Source organism: Anabrus simplex, chromosome 3 (assembly GCF_040414725.1).
Source record: "Anabrus simplex isolate iqAnaSimp1 chromosome 3, ASM4041472v1, whole genome shotgun sequence".
NCBI lineage: Eukaryota > Metazoa > Arthropoda > Insecta > Orthoptera > Tettigoniidae > Anabrus > Anabrus simplex.
Genome location: NC_090267.1, coordinates 192141380 through 192161700, shown reverse-complemented (window position 1 = coordinate 192161700; position 20321 = coordinate 192141380).

The window sequence follows — 20321 nt, the reverse complement described above, 5'->3', positions numbered from 1 at the left end:
GTAGATTTACTGGCACATAGAAGACGACCTGCGGGACTAAATTTCTGCACCTCTGTGTCTTCGAAAACTGTAAAAGTAGTTACTGGGATGTAAAGCAAATAAAATTATTATTATTATTATTATTATTATTATTATTATTATTATTATTATTATTATTATTACTGGTATTTGCTTTACGTCGCACCGACACAGATTGGTCTTATGGTGACGATGGGACAGAAAAGGCCTAGGAATGGGAAGGAAGCGGCCGTGGCCTTAATTAAGGTACAGCCCCAGCATTTCCCTGGTGTGAAAATGGGAAACCACGATAAACCATCTTCAGGGCTGCCGACAATGGGGTTCGAACCCACTATCTCCCGTTTGCGAGCTCACAGCTGCGTGCCCCTAACCGCACGGCCAACTCGCCCGGTATTCTTCTCCTTCTTATTCTTATTATAACCATTTAGCCATGGAGCCTGCTTGTGGAACGTATGAATAATGCCGAGTAGATTCATCAGGTGTAGGATATAAAGCGAAGAAACTCTCAGTCGTCCTCTAGATTGACCACAACACGTTACTAACGATGCGGGAGACATCGGATACCAGTCGCCTCACCGTGTGTGAATTTCGATCTCTCTTATTTCACTGCGTTGGCAACGCCCTCTCGTGTCCCAAACCACCTCCAACGCAATGGATCCTTCACTTGGAGATTATGTGAAATTCGCACGGTGACAGGTCCGGTAAATACGGCGGGTGTTCCGGTAGTTCTCACTCCCAGTGCTGAAGTTGCCAAATGTAGATTTTTATAACATGTGGAGTAACATATCTCTCCTAGTGCACTGCACCACATCGTTCTTCAAAGGAGGCTTCCAGAGGTACCTCAACAGCTCACAAGTTACCAGCGTCGCGGAATAGTGTAGCGTTCTGACTGATGAGCCTGTTGCCACTATGGAATGAAATGCTGTTAATTTCGCGACTTAAAGAGTTTGGATACTTCATTTTTGGTTTTATTTTCGCGCCGATGAAATTAAATTATGGTTGCCTGCTTTAAATAAAAGAAACATAATTCTGGGATGTTAAGTAGCCTCCGTGGCTCAGGCGGCAGTGCACCGGCCACTCAACGCTAGGTTTCATGGTTCAAATCCTGGTCACCCCATGTGAGATTTGTGCTGGACAATGCGCAGGCGGGATAGGTTTTTCTCCGGGTACTCCGTTTTTCCCTGTCATCCTTCATTCTAGAAACACTCTCTAATATCATTTCATTTCACCAGTCAGTCATTAATCAATGCCTCAGAGGAGTGCAATAGGCTTCGGCAGACGGCGCAATGACTATCCTCGCCGCTAGATGAAGGCTTCATTCATTCCATTTCTGGCCGGGTCAAATGACTGGAAACAGGCTGTGGATGTTCATTTTCATTTCTCGGATGTTAATGGAAAGATTTAAATCTAAATCTCTCCAAAGTTACTATGCAAATCTCTAAAGCCATGGCATGGGGCTCGAATTCTTTGTATTCTTGGTGTAAAATGGCAGCTTTGTTTCTTAATTTACATATGTCTGAGACTGCTTAGGCAAATATGACCTGAGCGGGCGAGTTGACCGTGCGGTTAGGAGCGCGCAGCTGTGAGCTCGCATCCGGGAGATATATATGTTCGGCAGCCCTAAAGATGGTTTTCCGTGGTTTTCCATTTTCACACCAGGCAAATGCTGGGGCCGTACCTTAATTAAGGCCACGGCTGCTTCCTTCCCACTCCTAGCCCTTTCCTGTCCTGTCCCATCGTTGCCGTAAGACCTTTCTGTGTCGGTGCGACGTAAAGCAAATAGCAAATATATATATATATATGTATGACCTGGCAGGGCAGATCGTCTGATAGTGTCGAAGGTAAGACTCCCTTCAGATAATCGGTTTGGATGAACATTTATTGCTACTAGACACTGAATGGTAATGTCTTGGAGCTTGCAGTGGAATGGTGGAGAGATGTAGTTGGCAATGTAACAAACTTCTAGCGCGGGACAGACGCGCGGGGCGGGTATTGGCTGAACCGATCGTGCGAACTACAGCACGGATACCATAATTATATCAGGAAATTTTATATAAGCTGATGTGTACGTGATCTGTGTTCTTCGCTTTGAATTCTGCTCAGAGCAGAACTTCCCTCCTTCGAAACAGGAACAGTGCTCTCACTTTATATTCTCCAAGTTTTCACGTACACTCATGCTCTCCCCTTCTGATTCTCTATAACTTGTAGTTCTTTCGTGTGATACTTCGCTTACTTTATCTTAGCTTTGTATAAATATATAAAGTCAGGTGATGTAGGAAGTCTTAGATTAGAAACTGAAGTCTTAAAGGAGGCAGATGAATATTGTTTCTCGGTTGGCAGAATCACTGTTGATGGGAGAAGTAAGGAGGACATGAAATTCCGACTAGCACTAGAAAAAGAAAAGGCAGCAAACATAGAGATGCATAATAGGAAAAGAGAGGAAGAAGTTTTCAAAGCCTTTAGCACTGAGTGTGGCTACTGCACTTATAAAGAGAATATAAGCTTTTTACATGTGGTGTTACAGAAGAATGCTGAATGTGTAATGGGCAGATCGGATTACAAATGAAGAGATAAAACTCGTGAGATAATTGGGAGCATTTGACCAGGAAAATAGATAGATTGATAGAACACATCCTGAAACTTCCAGGACTTGTTCACTTAGTTTTGTGGGAAAATGTAGATAGTGAGACCAGTAGGGATTCATACTATGGCAAGGATTATAATAGATTTAGGGTGTAGTAAACTAATTATTAATGGAGAGCTTATCACATGATTTGGTTGCTTAAGGAAAAGCATCAGACCAGTCTACGGACTGCAATCACTAGAGCAACAACAACAACAACAACAACAACAACAACAACGCACAGATAAAATAGTGGCCTTTGTTATAACTTTCGTTATGCCTAATGCTTGACATTTTTGTGTCAGTGATAATTTATAATATTAATGCTAGCAGCTCTATCAGAGTAATCTTTCCATGACAAGCTGTCCCTGTTATGTCAAAGTAGAACGTCTTCAGCCTACGGAAACGGATAATGATAGTGTATGTTTGGCCTGTTGTGTTGTACTCTGCCGAAATCATGGTCGCTAAATAAGAGAGGCATCAAGAGGCAGAAAACTTCCTAGATGTAGTGTTGGTGTCGGATGCATAAAATAAATTTACTGACACTGGATTGATCCTTGTAAATGAATTTCACAGAAAAAGCTGGAAATTGCCTCTCTGAATAAATATAAAACTGAGGATCCAAAACTCCTGACTCCACTTCACTCAGAAACCACTGGCAGAACTCAACACACGAAGGTTGGTTTGGACGCGTTAACGCACGCACAACAGTAAATTTGTAAGAACACCTGTGCAGGTCATTTTTGATGATGTTTCGACGCGACGATCTCTTAATCCCCACTTGCACGAATAAACAGCGTTGAGATTTCGTCTGACTTCGTTCCAGGCTTTCCTTCACTCGATCAATATTTTCTGGCATTCAAATTCTTTTCGGATGGTTACGGTTTTTATTCGCCACATAGCCCATTTCACGCCATTTTGCCATTAAGGTTTGCATTGCAAACTTTGCTGGAGGTTTTGCCAAAACACTTCCGATCTTAACCTCTTGCGCAAACAGTTCCGCACTGGTTTTCCAAGAATCTGCTTCGCTTAACACTCGACAATGGACACGCGCTGTTTCATAGCGAGCACTATTTTGTGTTGGTCACCATTCGTCTAATCCTCTTACTAAGGGCCTCTCAAACGCACAAGATCTCACGGGTGCAAACTGAGGTGCAGAATTCCTGTGCACAGTGCATCGGTCCCACTCGGCTCGGCTCGGACCAACGTTTCGTCTCTGGGCTACTCATCTAAGCTCGGTTCAGATTTGGAGCGCTACGGAGCGAGTGAGGAAGAAGGAGATAGGCGGAGCGAGCGAGACAGGCGTGGGGAAAGAGAGAGACAGCACTATTGTTCCAAATCGAGGAGTGGGGGTCTGACTCTGTTCAACCAAGCGAAGTCGCCTTTTGCACCGTGCACAGTGCAATGCACTGGTGCATGAACCCTGAGAGGCTCTGTTCTAACTCATTCACACGTAATGACACAGTGACGTGCGCACGTGCAGACATGTCACAGCAACTGATTGGCGTATCGAAATCACGGTTTCCAGCATTTCCTGTGATGGGCAGTTCTCCTGCTCATTAACAAGGGTCAATTCCACGTTAGTTTTATAAATATTTTCCCAGCCAGTTTTATTTTTCCCGCCATGTACAAGAGAAGAGGCAGTTCAGGTAGCGACAGCTCATGTAGACAGGCAGATAGGCAGTTTGATCACTGGAGTGTTTGAAGGTAAAATTCCCACAAACTCCACCGAGAAAAACCTTTATGAAGACAATCATCTGATTCCGATGTCTGTTTCAGAATTAATTCATTTGTTCGGTGTGCCGTCCAAGGTAGGCCTATTCTGAGTAATTTCCAATAGCACCACATTTCTGCAGCGTCAGTCTGTGACTTCTATGTTTCTAATGGAAAGGTCGCAATTGGGAAGATAAGAATTCACAGAAGATTGGTATTTCTCCATTAATCTTAACCGTGGTTGAAAGGATATTTAAATTAAATTAACCCTAAACAGAGAGCGCCCTCGGAACTCAAACCTGAGTTCCCCACGCTCCAGTGTCATGATTGTTAGAAAGTGACGGTGTAGCAAATGTCCTTGTATCTTTAAGTAAAACTACATCGTTTCGATCTCTATCCACTTCAACGCTCCGCAGCTGCCTATTCGAGGATCCTGATTTTAAAGTATCCGTAATATAATTTTTGAATGTTGTTAAAAGACTGAGTCACAGATAAACGATAGAAGTCTTATTTATAAATATTAATGAATGATAAACGAAAAACTATTTAAATTTTACCATCAGATAAATGTTACGTGCTTCTGAACTATAATGGTCCCGTTACGTCATTCCCTGTTTCTGGAGAAATAGAATACTTGTTTCTACTTATCACAAGAAGTAATTTGTCACCTTATTTAACGGGAAAACAGTTAGTAATTCTGGAGAATAAAAGGCATGCACAGTCCCTCATGCGTAAAAGATTAAAATCCATATAATCTCCCTCCCTATACATATCACAAGGGGGCTTCCAATCTCTGACTTTCATCTGACCATCTGCGGCAGGCCTGACCTCTCTCGCATACTTCGTTAATTAAAATCCCTAGTAACCACATGTTGCGACACGCCCGGACACCATTTGCTCTTGATTGGGTTGAGGTTGTCAAGTCCAGCTCAAGTAGCACGTTTAATGAAATCTCAAACACGTTTTACGTCCCTAATATGATTTTAATCCCCTGGCTAAAGCAGGTTTCACTTGAAATAAAATGATGTGCGTTCAATACTTCAAGCAAATGCATATTGTAATTACAGCACTGATACAATACAGATCGTATGCCACGAACCTGCTACGCAGGCGTAGCAGGGGAAGAGGTGATACTCCCACGTGGCGCGTCCCAGGTGGCGGATAGGGGGATCCTAACCGGCTTGCCGGCGGATTTGGGGGAAATAAAATACTCCTCGCGGACCAAATACATACCCCCTGTGGGTCGGGGAGGCAGACGAAGAATTCACCCACGGTATTCCCTGCCTGTCGTAAGAGGCGACTAAAAGGGGCGACCAAGGGAGGATCTAATTAGAACCATGAAACTACTTGTAATTAGTACCATCACGCAGGGAACACCATGGGTTGCATTTACTTGCGCGTAGTACCACAATGTTAGGTACGCAATAGGTTTGTGATTAGTAGCGACAGTGTGTGAATCAGGATGGGGGTCCTACAGTACCTGTGATTCGTACGCCTATATGAGTGACACCATGGGATGAGCGACACCATGGTTCTGCCTTACCTATGCTCAGTTCCCACTGTGTGAGGAATTCCACGGGATAGTACGGGTCCCTGTGGTTAGTCCACTTATGTGAGGAACGCCATAGGTTTGCGTTGCCTTTATAAGTTTGCGTACCGGGCGAGTTGGCCGTGCGCGTAGAGGTGCGCGGCTGTGAGCTTGCATCCGGGAGATAGTAGGTTCGAATCCCACTATCGGCAGCCCTGAAAATTGTTTTCCGTGGTTTCCCATTTTCACACCAGGCAAATGCTGGGGCTGTACCTTAATTAAGGCCACGGCCGCTTCCTTCCAACTCCTAGGCCTTTTCTATTCCATCGTCGCCATAAGACCTATCTGTGTCGGTGCGACGTAAAGCCCCTAGCAAAAAAAAATAAGTTTGCGTTGCCTGTAAATAGCGCCGCAATGTGCGAAACACCATAGGGCTGTGTTACATGTGCGAATTTCATTACCTGTGAATAGTACCATAATGTGTGGAATACCGCGAGTCTCCGCTCCTATTGATTAGTACCGCAACATTACGCATAGCATGGTTCTGCTTTTCTAGCGATAAATATCATTATGTGGAGCTGATGACCTGGATTTTGGACCCATTTCGACTATAGGCATAATCGATTCAGCATCATGCAGTCCCTTGGTCGGTAACACGATTGTTTTGTGCCAGCTTCTGTGCATGTGCGGGCGGGCACTGTGGGTCGTTTTAAATTCATCTCCGTCCATCCACTCATTCTTCGTCCTCATGTTTTGAATTCTGGCCAGTGGAGGATTTTGGAATTTTAAGTTGTCATTTCATTTCGTCTCATTTCGTAATATTAGGGGCCGATGACCTCGATGTCAGGCCCCTTTAAACAACAGACATCAATCAATCATCAATCAGATCGTATGAGTTTAAATAAAGGACAACATGGTCGTGTTACGGAGTAATAATGAGGGCATTATCAGCGGATTCCACCTTGATGGCCGGCGTGCTGTTCCACATTAGGAATTCAAAAATTTAGAAATAAGAGTTCCACACCTGGAGTGAGGTGCTCACTCAGCCTACTCATAAATTGAACGCTAGTTGAATTGCAGGCACAGAGCTAACCACTGAAATTGTAACCAATGCCGTGGTTACGGATGATGGAGGACTTTACCTCCAACTCCCACAAGGTCTTAGTAGTCTACGCAGAGGTGCTATTTCTTAGGATTTACTGCAATAAAATTTACAGGGGAAAGAGATCTCAGAAAATATCTGTCTTCCACTTTGATCAGCACAAATTTCATATCGAGTGTCCGAGATTTGAACCCGGGACGCAGCAGTGGAATCCTGCTGTGCAACACACTCGTTATAGAGCACCTATTGAATGAGGGGTAGTTTCTTAGGTAGCTTGTAGAAACCTGCTCCGATACCAACTGTCTGGTCGTGTACAACACTGTAAACAAAATAAAACTTACGATTGATTTACAGCCCGAACGACGGAGACAGACCAAAAATCATTGAAATTTTTACTTGGAAGGAATAAAGCTATGTGTATAGCTATAATTGATGAGGTATGTAAAGAAAGTGAGAACAATTCCTTCCGCGATTCTTTAAACCGTTCCCAATTCCAACATCCAACATACATTTTTGTTGTAATGATATGCCTATGCACGGTCAGTTTATTCATGAAGAGAATTATTAATTTTTGTCCTATTTTTAAACGTTTAAATGATAATAAGAATAATAGTAATAAATTAAATATCGTGCGGCTATTGTAGACAGATGCAGCCTTTACTTGGCACACCATCAGATGGAGGTGGGTGGCGTATGCCATGCATAGCGAACTGCTTATTATTGTGGTTGAGAATAGTGTTATGGAAGGTGTGTGATTTTTATTGATGTTGGAGGCAGCACCAGAACTTGGCCGTCGAAGCAAGAAGGTTTATCGTTTACGATCAAAATCCCTTGGACCATCTATGAACTGATCCCGTGGTCAGGAAGCCAAGGCACTTTCAACATACTGTAGCTATAGAATATTTGGGCCGACTATGCATCACTTTTAACGCCCAGGTTTACTCATCTTGCAGGAAAACCGAAAGTCTGTTGGGTGACGTATTGCTGAATAGTTAATTTTGTCGGGTGAACCCCAAATTTGTCACCAGTCTCTTTCTATATATCAACATCGTACGTAAGTAATGTAATACCGTATGGATACTTTTCCGACTTTCATAAATCAGACCGTCTTTATAGGGTTTGAGTCCACGTTCTTGGGATCCTGAGATCAACACACTGCCACCGAACCACGAAGAGTTGTAGCATGAAGTGAAACATAAAAATAAATATAATACTCTATTATAAACTCTATTTTATTTCAAATTGAATAAATTTTAATTAATCTCGTCGGAAAAACACCGATTGTCACCAGATAGATTCTCGAACCATGCTCATTTCAGTAAATAATGGTTGCGGGTAAGTGCCAGAAGAGTAGTTAATATAGAACAAAAAGAAAGTATTTTGGGAAGCTATATTTCCTCCTTTCCTTCTGTTCGTTTTCAACCAAGATGTTTATTAAAACCCAACAGTGTCTAAACTTGTCGAACCAGAGTGAAAACTTTTTTCTTCAACCGATACCTCATTTGATAGAGTTCATCATGACCTCCTTCTGACTAAATTACGCACACTGGGCATATCTCTATCAGCTCTCTCTTGGTTTGAATCGTTCTTGAAAGGGAGATCTCAGCGTGTAGTACTTGACAAACAAAATTCTTCTAAGTGGTCTAGTGTGCATTCTGGCGTCCCTCAGGGTTCCGTGTTGGGTCCCGTTTTGTTTTCGCTGTATATAAACGATCTGCCTGGAGTTTTACGCTACACGAGACATCATATGTATGCCGATGATTTACAGATCTATTACCATTTTCCTGTGAATCGTGTTGTCGAAAGTATTAGTAAAATAAATCTAGATATAGACAGACTACATCAATATACACTAAGTCATAATTTACTATTAAATGAAAACAAAACTTTAGCTATTTTTCTAGGATATCGAAGAAACTTATCAAATCTTTTCAACAGGGACATTCCTCCAGTAATTGTAAACGGTTCTGTAGTCAAGTATCAGGAATGTGTTAAGAATTTAGGTATTCTAATGGATAACACTCTGTCCTGGACCTTTCATGCCAAGCACTTGGTCAAGAAAGTGTCTGGCATATTGCATCAGTTTCGACGAAACTTGCCGTATCTTCCTTTCTCGGTGAGAAAGATGCTGATCCAAACTATGGTATTTCCTATTTTAGATTACGGCGCTGTAATTTACAGCGATATCTCTGAGAAATATAATAGCAAACTCCAACGTATTCAGAATGCCTGTGTTCGATTCGTCTTCAATATTCGTAAAGACTGTCACGTAACATCTTACTACAAAGCCGCAGAGTGGTTGAAACTCAGGGATAGACGATCATACTCAGCTGCTTGTTTACTTCTGAGAATTTTAAAATCTAATGCTCCCTCATATTTGACCAAGTCCTTTGTCCAGATGAGTCAAGTGCACGACCGGGACAATAGGTTTACAGCTAACACCCTTCAGGTTCCACAGCATCGTACGGTAAAGTGCAGTAAGTCGTTCATTGTCACTGCCTCTCAATTATACAACGATCTTAAACTATATGAAATTCAGCAAAGTAGTGTTGGAACTCAGAAAAAATATCTTAAATACCGCTACCTTTCCACTTATTAAGCCATGTAAATGAATTTTCACCAAATTAATTAAATAGTACGAAATACCATAATCCCCTAGATACATTTTAGATGCTCAGTTTTACTCTTAATTCATCCTCGGCTTTAAAATTCTTAGGTTTCTGTTTCGTCTTCTGTTCCTTGTTAGTATAGTGTATGTTTATGAAATGTTAAAGTATTATTGTAACCTCCTAGATGTTTAGTTTTTAATCTTATTCTTATATCCTCAGTAGGAAAATGTATCTTTCGCTTTTTATGTATTATTTCATTAGATTTTGTATGTTAGGTGATACATTTAAGTTAAAGTGGCAGTTAGTTACAGCCAAAGGGACCTCTGGTCCTACTTGTAATTAACTTTAAATAAATATATTTCTATTCTATTTCTATTAATAGATACTGACTCGGTTTTCACGTAGATATTTACGACGGAAATAATATGAATGTTATAAATAAAAGCTACTTTTGTAATCCTGTCACTCTACCGATGAAATCAGTGCATACATCAGACAATGCAGGAACAGAATTCGCCTTGATAGGATAATTTAGCGTTAATTTTGACTAATAGAGTTTGAGCCTCAAGTGATAAGGCCGTCGCTGGGGATTCCTGGACTGCCTCATACGATTTGCTGATAAGAGAATGCTACTTACTTCACCTCCTCCGCTGGTATAGACTTCGTTTAATGTATAGCCACCACCTATCCCCAATAAAGTCAATGAGGTTTGTTTGGCGAGCAGAGAGAGTTGTAGCAAGGGCGTGGTAGGTGGAGCAAGAGCAAGAGGAGGAGGAGGTGGAGGAGGAGGAGGATGTGAAGTTGGAAGAGGAAGGTTGCTTAGTTTCTGCGTCCCCAGGAGGGTCATTTTGTCTTGCTTCCAAATGGACAAAACGGCGTATAGATGTGAATGTGTGTTCCTCTGGCCTGCGAAGTTTTCGTATTGTAACATATACAAACAGTCCAAGCGGGAGTTATGTGCGGTGGGGATGCGAGGGCTTAAGGGGCCCATGTTCTTGTACATATTGCATTTCACTGCTAGGAGAGCAAGGAGAAGGAGCGAAATTTCTTATCTCACAGGGCTTACGGTTAAGTAAGAAGCTTATCGGTCTTAACAGAGGGTGCACAATTTCTTGCTCGAATTCTGGTGTTTCGCGTTTAAACTGCACAACAACCAAATAGAGAGTCGACTGGCAAGCAGATCGTCTTGTGTGTTCTATATTTATTTATTCTTATTTATTTATTTATTTATTTATTTATTTATTTATATATATATATTTATTTATTTATTTATTTAAATTATTTTTCTGGTTCTTCGACTGATTGGTCAGCGTTGTGCGTTGTGCCTCCGATTTAGACGGACCCAGATTTTATTCTAGGCTGAGCTGAGGATTTTAGCCGCTTCTGGTTAATTCCTTAGTCGCAGAGACAGGGCGCGTTTGTTCGTCACAATACACTTCTTCATTAACAAACAACACAATGCAGTAAACTGCCAAATAACACGTAGTGGTTGAATATATTCCTACACAGGAGGAGTATACGACCGTAAAACTGGACCTGGTCCATGTGAGTGATAATTCACACCCGCCAACCCACTGCTGTCCAGCTTCTTGGCTGAAAGGTCAGCGTAGTCGCCTTCGGTTCAGAGGCCCCCAGGTTCGGTTGCCGACCCGGTCGGAGATTTTAATCTTAAATGGTTATTTCCCTTGGCCGCAAAACTAGGTGTTTGCACGGTCCCAATTTTTTTAAATTCATATACCATACACAACACTGTCCTCCACTAGAAACACACACAGTTCCTATACACGGCAGATATCGCCCACCCTCGTTAGAGGGTCGGCCTTACAAGATATGCAGCAGGCGAGCCGAACATATCGCCGGACACTCCCGGCCATTCGATAAAAATAAATAAATAAATAAATAAATAAATAAATAAATAAATAAATAAATAAATAAATAAATAAATAAATAAATAAATAAATAAATAAATAAATAAATTTATGAAGAAATAAATAAATAAGTAAATAAATAAATTAAATAATTAATTAATTAAATACATCTGCATTATAGACTGTTATGCTTTTCAGAGTTTAGTCTGCATTCTTATGCGGATTTACTAAACGTCGCCACTAAACACTTCAGGGCTTAAATGAATGGATCAATCATAAAAAAGTGGTGGTTATCTACTTACCTGCTTACCTGTCCATGAAATAAATTACACCAGGCTAGCTGCAACCAGAGAATAGGTGTCTCGGGTTCTTGTGACGAGAGTATAATAGGACAGGTATACTACTCTATTAATCTTAATTTTGGAAATGAGGAACTCTGTAATTATTTAACTATTTAACTGACAAAGCATAGTCAGTTCATAAATCTCTTGTGATAACGATAATTCTTTACAATAGGTCACACTCGTGGTGGGAAAATAAAATGCCATAGACGGCGTACATTTATAATTTAAAAATAAAATAAAATGATGTCGACGTGCTGATGGATGAACAAATGAACCGGTTAGAAAGTCCTTCGGTGTACATCACCATTGGACCTACAAAAATAGAACATGGTGCTAGGATTGGGGAAGTTTCACAGAAATAAACTTACCATTAAGGTTCCCTCACATCAGGGACATATTTGTATATAAACAGAAAACATAAAACCAACCAAAAATAAAACACTGAAGCTACTTGTGGCCCGATTCCACTTAGAATTATAGGAGTGTGCACTCATATCTCCTGGGTAGGCCTAAACTTCATAGTTACCAGACAATCTAACAATCAACGTCAAATCTACTAGTACACAAAGATATCGCAATATGGACAAGCAAGTGGAAGAAAAAACGATCCTTGTCACGAATAAATCTCGGCCGGGAAGAGAAGGAATGCACTACTGCTTGCAGTTTTTAAAAAATTGCCGTCATCTCCTAGGGTGTGGTATCTGTGCCAGTGACCTGGCTGTCTGGAGTATGAGGGGTCTCCCAACCACAAAACAAATTCGTAAACAAGGCTAACACAGGCCTTATCTAGGCTGCATTTCTGGTCTCGAAATCACATAAGGGCTTTCATATACTCTCGACAAACATATGAGCCTCTACGTAAGTTCTTACAACAAGTAAGGAACCAATTACCTTTCTAAATATCAAGCTCGATTCCAGACCGCTTCCGGGTCTAATTCATTTAACTCACAGTACTATCCCGTACTATTTTCACATAACAAGCGCTTTCCACTTAATGCCCTCTAGACCTCGGTTCGAGCTATATCTTAGGCAGTGCGAAACTTGGTCAGAAATTTTGTTGACGTTGCCTACAGCGTGGTTTTTATTCACTCAGCAGACTTTACTCATAGTGAAACATGCAGATAAATCGTGCACATGCAACATGCAACTGCAACGTTACGTTAATCTTACTATCCTTCCTGATATCAGAGTGTGACAAGCTTTCCTTAGATGACCCTTATTTACAGCAAAAATATAAGTCACGAAACATAAAGAAATACTGATCTAACACTAAAATAAACAGTCTTAAATTACTCTCAGCTCCGGGATCACCCACAAAATAATATAACACACGGTGCAAAAAACTCAATGATAAGTTATATACATTAAAAAGATAAGCGACTACAAAATCTTCGTAACAAAAGTGCCTGATAGACTTCTACGTAATTATTAAGTCTTACTCTAATTGCCAAAGGGCTTAACTGGCTAATATTCACATAATTAATTTCTAACTTTTCTGCGTAACTGTCACTAATCCTATCACATGCTTACAAGTTTGGTTCACTTAGCTCATTTCTGGTGACCTTCCCCTCTCTCGTTCAGGACTTGGCTATGCCAATTAACCAAGCATGATGACGGCGTTCATAGCTGTAAGTCTGCCCGTACTGATGTCTCCAGTTCGGTCCATTCCTGGCACCTGCTTGAGGCTCCGCTCGACGTGATGTCCACACGGTCTTGAAACTCGGTTCCCGGATTACTACAATAAAATGTATAGTTACTCATCCGCACAGCACAGTCGTTATACCGACGCCGTTTCCTGCGTACACTAGGCAAGTCTGAAACGTACTGAATTTAAGACATCGTTTAGTATAGTGTTAACAATAAAACACGCACTGGGGTGTGTCAAGACTTACTTATCCATGAGTTCTTAGCCTGGTTTGTCGAGCTACACTGATTATACTAGTTTAACCACACATGTGCGTTCTTCTGAAATACAAAATAATCTCAGTCCGCAGATTACAGTCTATTGACGATCTAATCATACTACGAGCTGACCCGTACCACTTCTGTGAAGAATTCTATGCCACAGCGTTTCTAATCAATTAATTACATTTTCATGAACACACTATGACGAATCAAATCTAATCTCACTAGAAAAACTCCTATTCACATATCCACAGTTCGAATGGAGTTAGCGTGAACACTCCTAAAGTAACCTTAGACTTTGTTTTAGAAAACTATTTCTGGCGCAATAACACAGACAGACCCGCGACACGCACCGGCAGCCATCTTACCGTGGAATGGGATACCTCCCTCCACATCTCTTATAGGTAGCAAAAAGTAAATCCACGCGGGGTGAACTCCCGTCAAACACACTTGAGTTTTGTATACAGCCACTAAACTGCTTCCCACGGTGGTTGTATTAATGCGGAGTTATCAATTTCGTCATTTATTAATGACGTTAGAGATATGTTCATAAAATTCTGCGTATAATTTTCATCATTTTATTATCCTGAGAAACCCTCAGGTGGAGGAGATATCACTCAATTCCCGTGACGTGGTGAACCTGACTCTTCCCGCTTTAAATGTTTCTAAAGTTGCATGGTACTTTCTAAAACAAAATTCTTATCTCTCTTTCTTTCTCCAACAGATCTTCTGTTTCACTCATGTATGGTCACACCCTTCCTAGAGAACCACCTCCAAGCTCCCGCGTTCTATACTGCATCGTGCCGCCTTTGTACCTGGCGTCCTGTTGCGCAATATTACCATTGCGTTAAATATCGCCTATTAAGTAATGAACAGAATGGTTCACCACAATCTTCTATCTGAAACTACAGTAGTTCATTCGCCTCCTTTAGTTCTATAAATCTTACCTTCAATCCCATAGAAACTGGCTCAAATCGTCATCTTAGCTTTCCTCTGCTTTTCTTACCCTCCATAACAGAATACACTATTTTTCTAGATAAGCTACCCTCCTCTATTTGCTTCACATGATCCCACCACCGAAGCCGGTTTATGCGTACAACTCCATCCATCCAATTCATTAATAACTCAGCGTTTTTCTCCTCATTCTCTGTACCCTCACTTCATTGTTCCCAGCCAGCCAGACAAACAGACACGAAAAATAAAAACCACCGATTTGGTCTTGAGTTGACCTATAACGGATACATATCTGAAAAATTGGCAAAACAAACGAAATTACAGACAGCTGACCAAGACTCGTCTTGGTGCAATACACATAAATTACAATGGCGGCTATATTCACAATGTAATTATTAAACAAAATACAGTAAATATTTATAAAATGTAACATGATGTAATAGATAAGATAGAACAAAGCTTCCTAAACATGATTACCATACTATTTTAAGTATTTAGTTACATTACTCTTGAAAATAGATAAAGCTGTTTAATTTTTTTATTTTTAGAAGTGAGTTATACATAGTTATAGAAAAATGCCGAAGAGAATTTTGACCATAACTAGTAGAATGAATCTGACTGTAGTGAATATTATAAATAATACTTGTTTCATAATTATTAATCTGTGAATTGGTGATTGTTGATGTGTTTGAGCGGACTAATTTGTTTGAATTTTATAAATCATAATTGTAGAAGCCTTTATGCGGAGGTTTGGAAGTGATTATATATTACAATGTTCATACAAATCTTTGGCCGGTGTCAGAATGGGCAGTTTGAAAACGATTTTTAGTGCTCTCTTCCTAAGTACCCCTACCTTTCTAAATAATTCTTTATTACAGCATACCCAGACATGTATCATATAAGAGATGTGGCTTTCAATAAGAGCATAGAAAATACCCCTCAACAACCCACGAGAGAATTTGTATCATATTCTACTAAGGATACCAATCACAGGAATAATTTTATTACAAATATTCACCACCTGATTACTCCACGACAGATTTTCATCTATAATAAGTCTTAAGAATTTAGTACTCTGCACTCTCATTACTCTATTATTGAAGGAAAGCAGATTTTTATCCAAATTTAATTCTTATAAACGTTTGTGAAAAATTATGTAGCTTTTTGTTGTATTTATAGTAAATCGGTTGGAATTAAGCCATGTTTCAAGTAATAGAATATCCTGCTGCTCATTTTCTTCAAGTTCATTATTGCTAGAGCCTGCATAAAAAAATATTAGTGTCATCAGCAAAAATGGGTAGTCTTCCATTTAACTTAAGGTGACCAATATTATCAATGAAGATAAGAAACTTAAAGGCCCCAGTACAGAACGCTGAGGAACTCCAGTTTAGATCAACTTTTCATTGCTCTGAGCATTATTACATGTTACGAACTGCTCCATATTAGAGAGGTAATCAACAAACCAATCCAATGCAATACCTCTAATGCCTACTACTTCTAATTTATGTAATAGAATTTTATGACTAACTGTGTCAAAAGCCAGTTTAAGATCTATAAATAAACCAGCTGCTAACATAGCAGAGTCTAAAAGTTGTTGAAGTTTAATAATAATATCCTCAATAGCATTATTAGTACTCAAGTGAGGTAGGAAACCATATTGAATTTGATAAAAATATTTATTATTCTACTGGCCTCTTATAACTACACATTGTAAATCAGACGATCTCTTACTTATAACACCATTCACTATTGTTCAACAAAATGATGACAAGTGCTCTACACTTTGCAAATCGAAATTCAAATTAAAAATTATATAAAAATGTCGACTTGTTTATTATTTCTATTTCTAAAACTCGTAATAATGAAGAAATGAACTGAAAGTAAATGATAAGTTGGTGAATGATTCAAGTCAAATTTCTACTATATTTAATGACAATACCACTGATATGGGTCTGTCTTTTGTTAAGAACATTCCTCAGTCTAAATACCCTCACCTTGAACCTGACCCATCTGATTCCTTATTTTTAAACCCTACTAATGAAAGTGAATTGAAGAAATAATTAATAATCTTAAAAACAATTGTAGTGTTGACTGTTTTGTTATTAGTAATATTCTTATAAAAAGTCTCTCTAAACTTATTATACCTCACACCAGAAAATTCGTTAACAAATCTCTACCAGAGGGTGAAGTGCCAGCTAAACTTAAAATCGCCAGAGTTGTACCAGTCAATAAAGACATAAATAAATTTAATGTTAATAATTTCATTCCAATCTCGGTATTACCTCCTTCATCTAAGATTTTAGAACACGTGGTTAATTTCGCGACGCTCCTGTAGCCGTCTTGTTCGTTTCTAATATGTACTTTATTGTCTTATTCGATCCTTTATGAAATTTAGTTTCTTCTGCATGGAATTTTGGTATACTTTGACGCGTTTATTAGTCATGAACTTCGGTTATTTTTTGTAAAACATTTTAAACATACGTCAATTTTCAGTCAAAACTTCCCTTTCTTAAAACATTTACCACCGACCTCGATAGCTGCAGTCGTTTAAGTGCGGCCAGTATCCAGTATTCGGGAGACAGTAGGTTCGAACCCCATTGTCAGCAGCCCTGAAGATGGTTTTCCGTGGTTTCCCATTTTCACACCAGGCAAATGCTGGGGCTGTACCTTAATTAAGGCCACGGCCGCTTCCTTCCCACTCCTAGCCCTTCCCTGTCCCATCGTCTCCATAAGACCTATCTGTGTCGGCGCGACGTAAAGCAAATAGCAAAAAAAAAAACATTTACCGCAATATTTTATTATTTCTGTGTTGTTTCCTGATATATTTCATTGAAGAAAATTAAAATTATACCTCACTCGTCTCTGCGCGACACCTACATACCAATCTATGCCATGTTGCAAGTGACTTTCGGCCACGAAAATCTTACTTCACATGGGCAGAAATATTGTGGCGATGTCAGCTACCGCTGTCACGTGTTGTGTACTCTCCGTCTGTTTAAGAACATAAAGGAACTATACTTGTTTATGAAACACGTTTATTTCACTACATAAAAGCGTCAAATGGAGTGTTTGCCGGAGACCCCCCGAACTGAAGTTCAATGATGTTTCACATTAAAATAACTATAGAATAAATATAACTTTACTCTTGTCCCAGCACTGCTAATGCAGGAGTTAGATGTGCGATACCCAAGGATGCACGTTGCAGAATTCTACGGAACTGTACATCTATGTAATCACTCGTAAATTTTACTGTATTAGGAAACAATATTTTCTTAGGATTATGAAATCCCTTTCGACAGCATGGTAGCCCGGTATCTGCAGACGAAGGCTCTTTAGGAGATGTTTGTGCTACAGCAAATGGGGGAGGGTTTAGTTGTATTACTCACACCAAACAATGGTGACAATTAAGGACAGCATATAAAACCACGATCAGACTCAAACTTTCAGCAGATCCAACGCCACACCGAACTACTAAAGAAACAGAGACCATCATAAGTTTCGAGTAAGAAGTAATGCCATAGTCTTTATGCCATTCACATTTTAACAGATTTCCATACAATAAAACAGTGAGAATTAAGTATGTCAGAATTGTGACGAATATGTTACTGTTATTTTTTTTGCTAAGAAAGAAGCCATTTGTTTTCTGTGTCGGCTCGGTTAATATAACTAACAAACTTTTCACTGTGTTGAAATCTAATGTAATGCAGGCATTTTATAGTGTTCTAAGTGTTATATTCGTGTTAGACAGACTGAAAAACTTATAAGATGAATATGTTATGATTTCAGTCTATTAGAGTATTATATTAATGTGTGAGTATAGTCACTTATCTCGTAAGTGAAGTCCCGCTACTATTAGCGCGTCACCGTAGTGTGTTAGCATTCGATGTGTGACGGTTGCTATGCAGAAAATACATTGCTTTTGTACATTTGTGTGGATGTAGCCATTAACCATTTCCGTTCATTAGTCTTAAATTAGCCGGTTTACAGTTCGGCACAATAAGTCTCTTTTTAACTACCGATACTGACGGATTAACATGGGTCTAGTCTGGTTCGTGTTACTGCAGTGTACTCATTCTCCTGTTCTGGGTACATGTAACTGTCAATCAGCCCCACTCTAACTCACTGCAGTTCGCTCGGGGCCGTGGTTCGTGATTTTGAGCTTGACGCATGTCCCAAATGAAACATAGACGAGATAATTCCACTTGTCTTCCACAATGCTGTGTTTGGTGGTTTAGACAAAAGTGAAATTATTACATCTCATAAAATGATCAATGTAATAATCAATCATATTTTTGACACTGTCTTGTGTCCCCGATCCAAAAAACTCAGTTGTTCCAGATCCATAACAGACTATCTTAACATATTTGAATTCAGGAAATCTCTTAGGAATGTGCGGTTTTTTCGGGGATTTTTCGATGATACAGCCCACTGTATGATCCTTAGTGAACTAAGTATCTCCAGGCCTAGGATGGAGAAAGTAAAATCTGTCTTCAAACGAATAAGGGTAGAAAATCTCCAAGACGAGGAAATTAAACAGAAGTACATGGATATGATTTTAAAAATTCCAACCAATGGACAGTAAGCAGGTCCAGGATATAGGAAAAAAGTGGAAGCGGCGGGGCTGGGAAGCGGGTGCATACAGAGATGCTGTATTAGAAACAGTAAGGGAATGCCTAGGAACAACTGTGTGTAAAGGTTGGAAAAAAGCAAAGAGCAGCTTGTAAACGTAAAATGAAGACGTATCAGAAATGGCTCATACAAGGACTGATGCAGACTGTGAATTGTACGTAGATGAAAGAAACAGAGCAAAACAAAAACTTATTGAATCGAAGAAAAAGTCATGGGAAGATTTTGTTAATAATTGGTATTAATTTTCATGAAATTCACTATTCTTTTTCTGTCACGTTTCGCACATCATGGTCAGGTTGCGAGTGCGAACTGTGCAGCTTTTATGGAATTAATCCAGTTTTACGCCCGGATATCGTTCCTGACGCCAACCGTATGTTGGGGAGATGTATTCAGTTATTTAGTGTCGAGTGAAAATTAAAATGTAATTAATAAAAGAAACACAATACTAAATCCCTGAGCGGGAGGAATTATCCAGGTGGGACTAAAATGCCCGGCCTTGTAATGAATAGGACTTGGAACCATCTCCACTATACTGACCATTCAGACAAGAAGTCGAACGGTCCGCAAAAATAACTTCACTAGAAATCCGAAGCCTCACTGTTACCAAACACCTTTGTTGAACGATTGTATTCGGAGAGATATGGCCACTGTGATATTGCACCTTCATACAATTTCACATCCAACTCTAGAGACGACACGCTTCATGTTTCAACATCTCACGTTTTATCTCACAATTTCTCTATTTTTTACTTGGGATTGCATCTCCTGGATACCGTCTTTGTGAGCTCTATGTTCTTCGTTTGGGAAACCATTGGAATTCATTGTAATCTTAGATCTGATATTCTCTGTAACGTGATGGATTAGCGTGTCTGCTTAATCCATCCCAGAGCGTACTCCCTGCAAAAGACAGAAATAATTATCTTTACATTTGCCAGCAATATTCAGTCTTCCCTGTAAAATGTTCTCTTTTGCATTTAACCTCTTCGTATATCGAAATCCTCTAATCTACTTATTCTCATTTTCCTCTT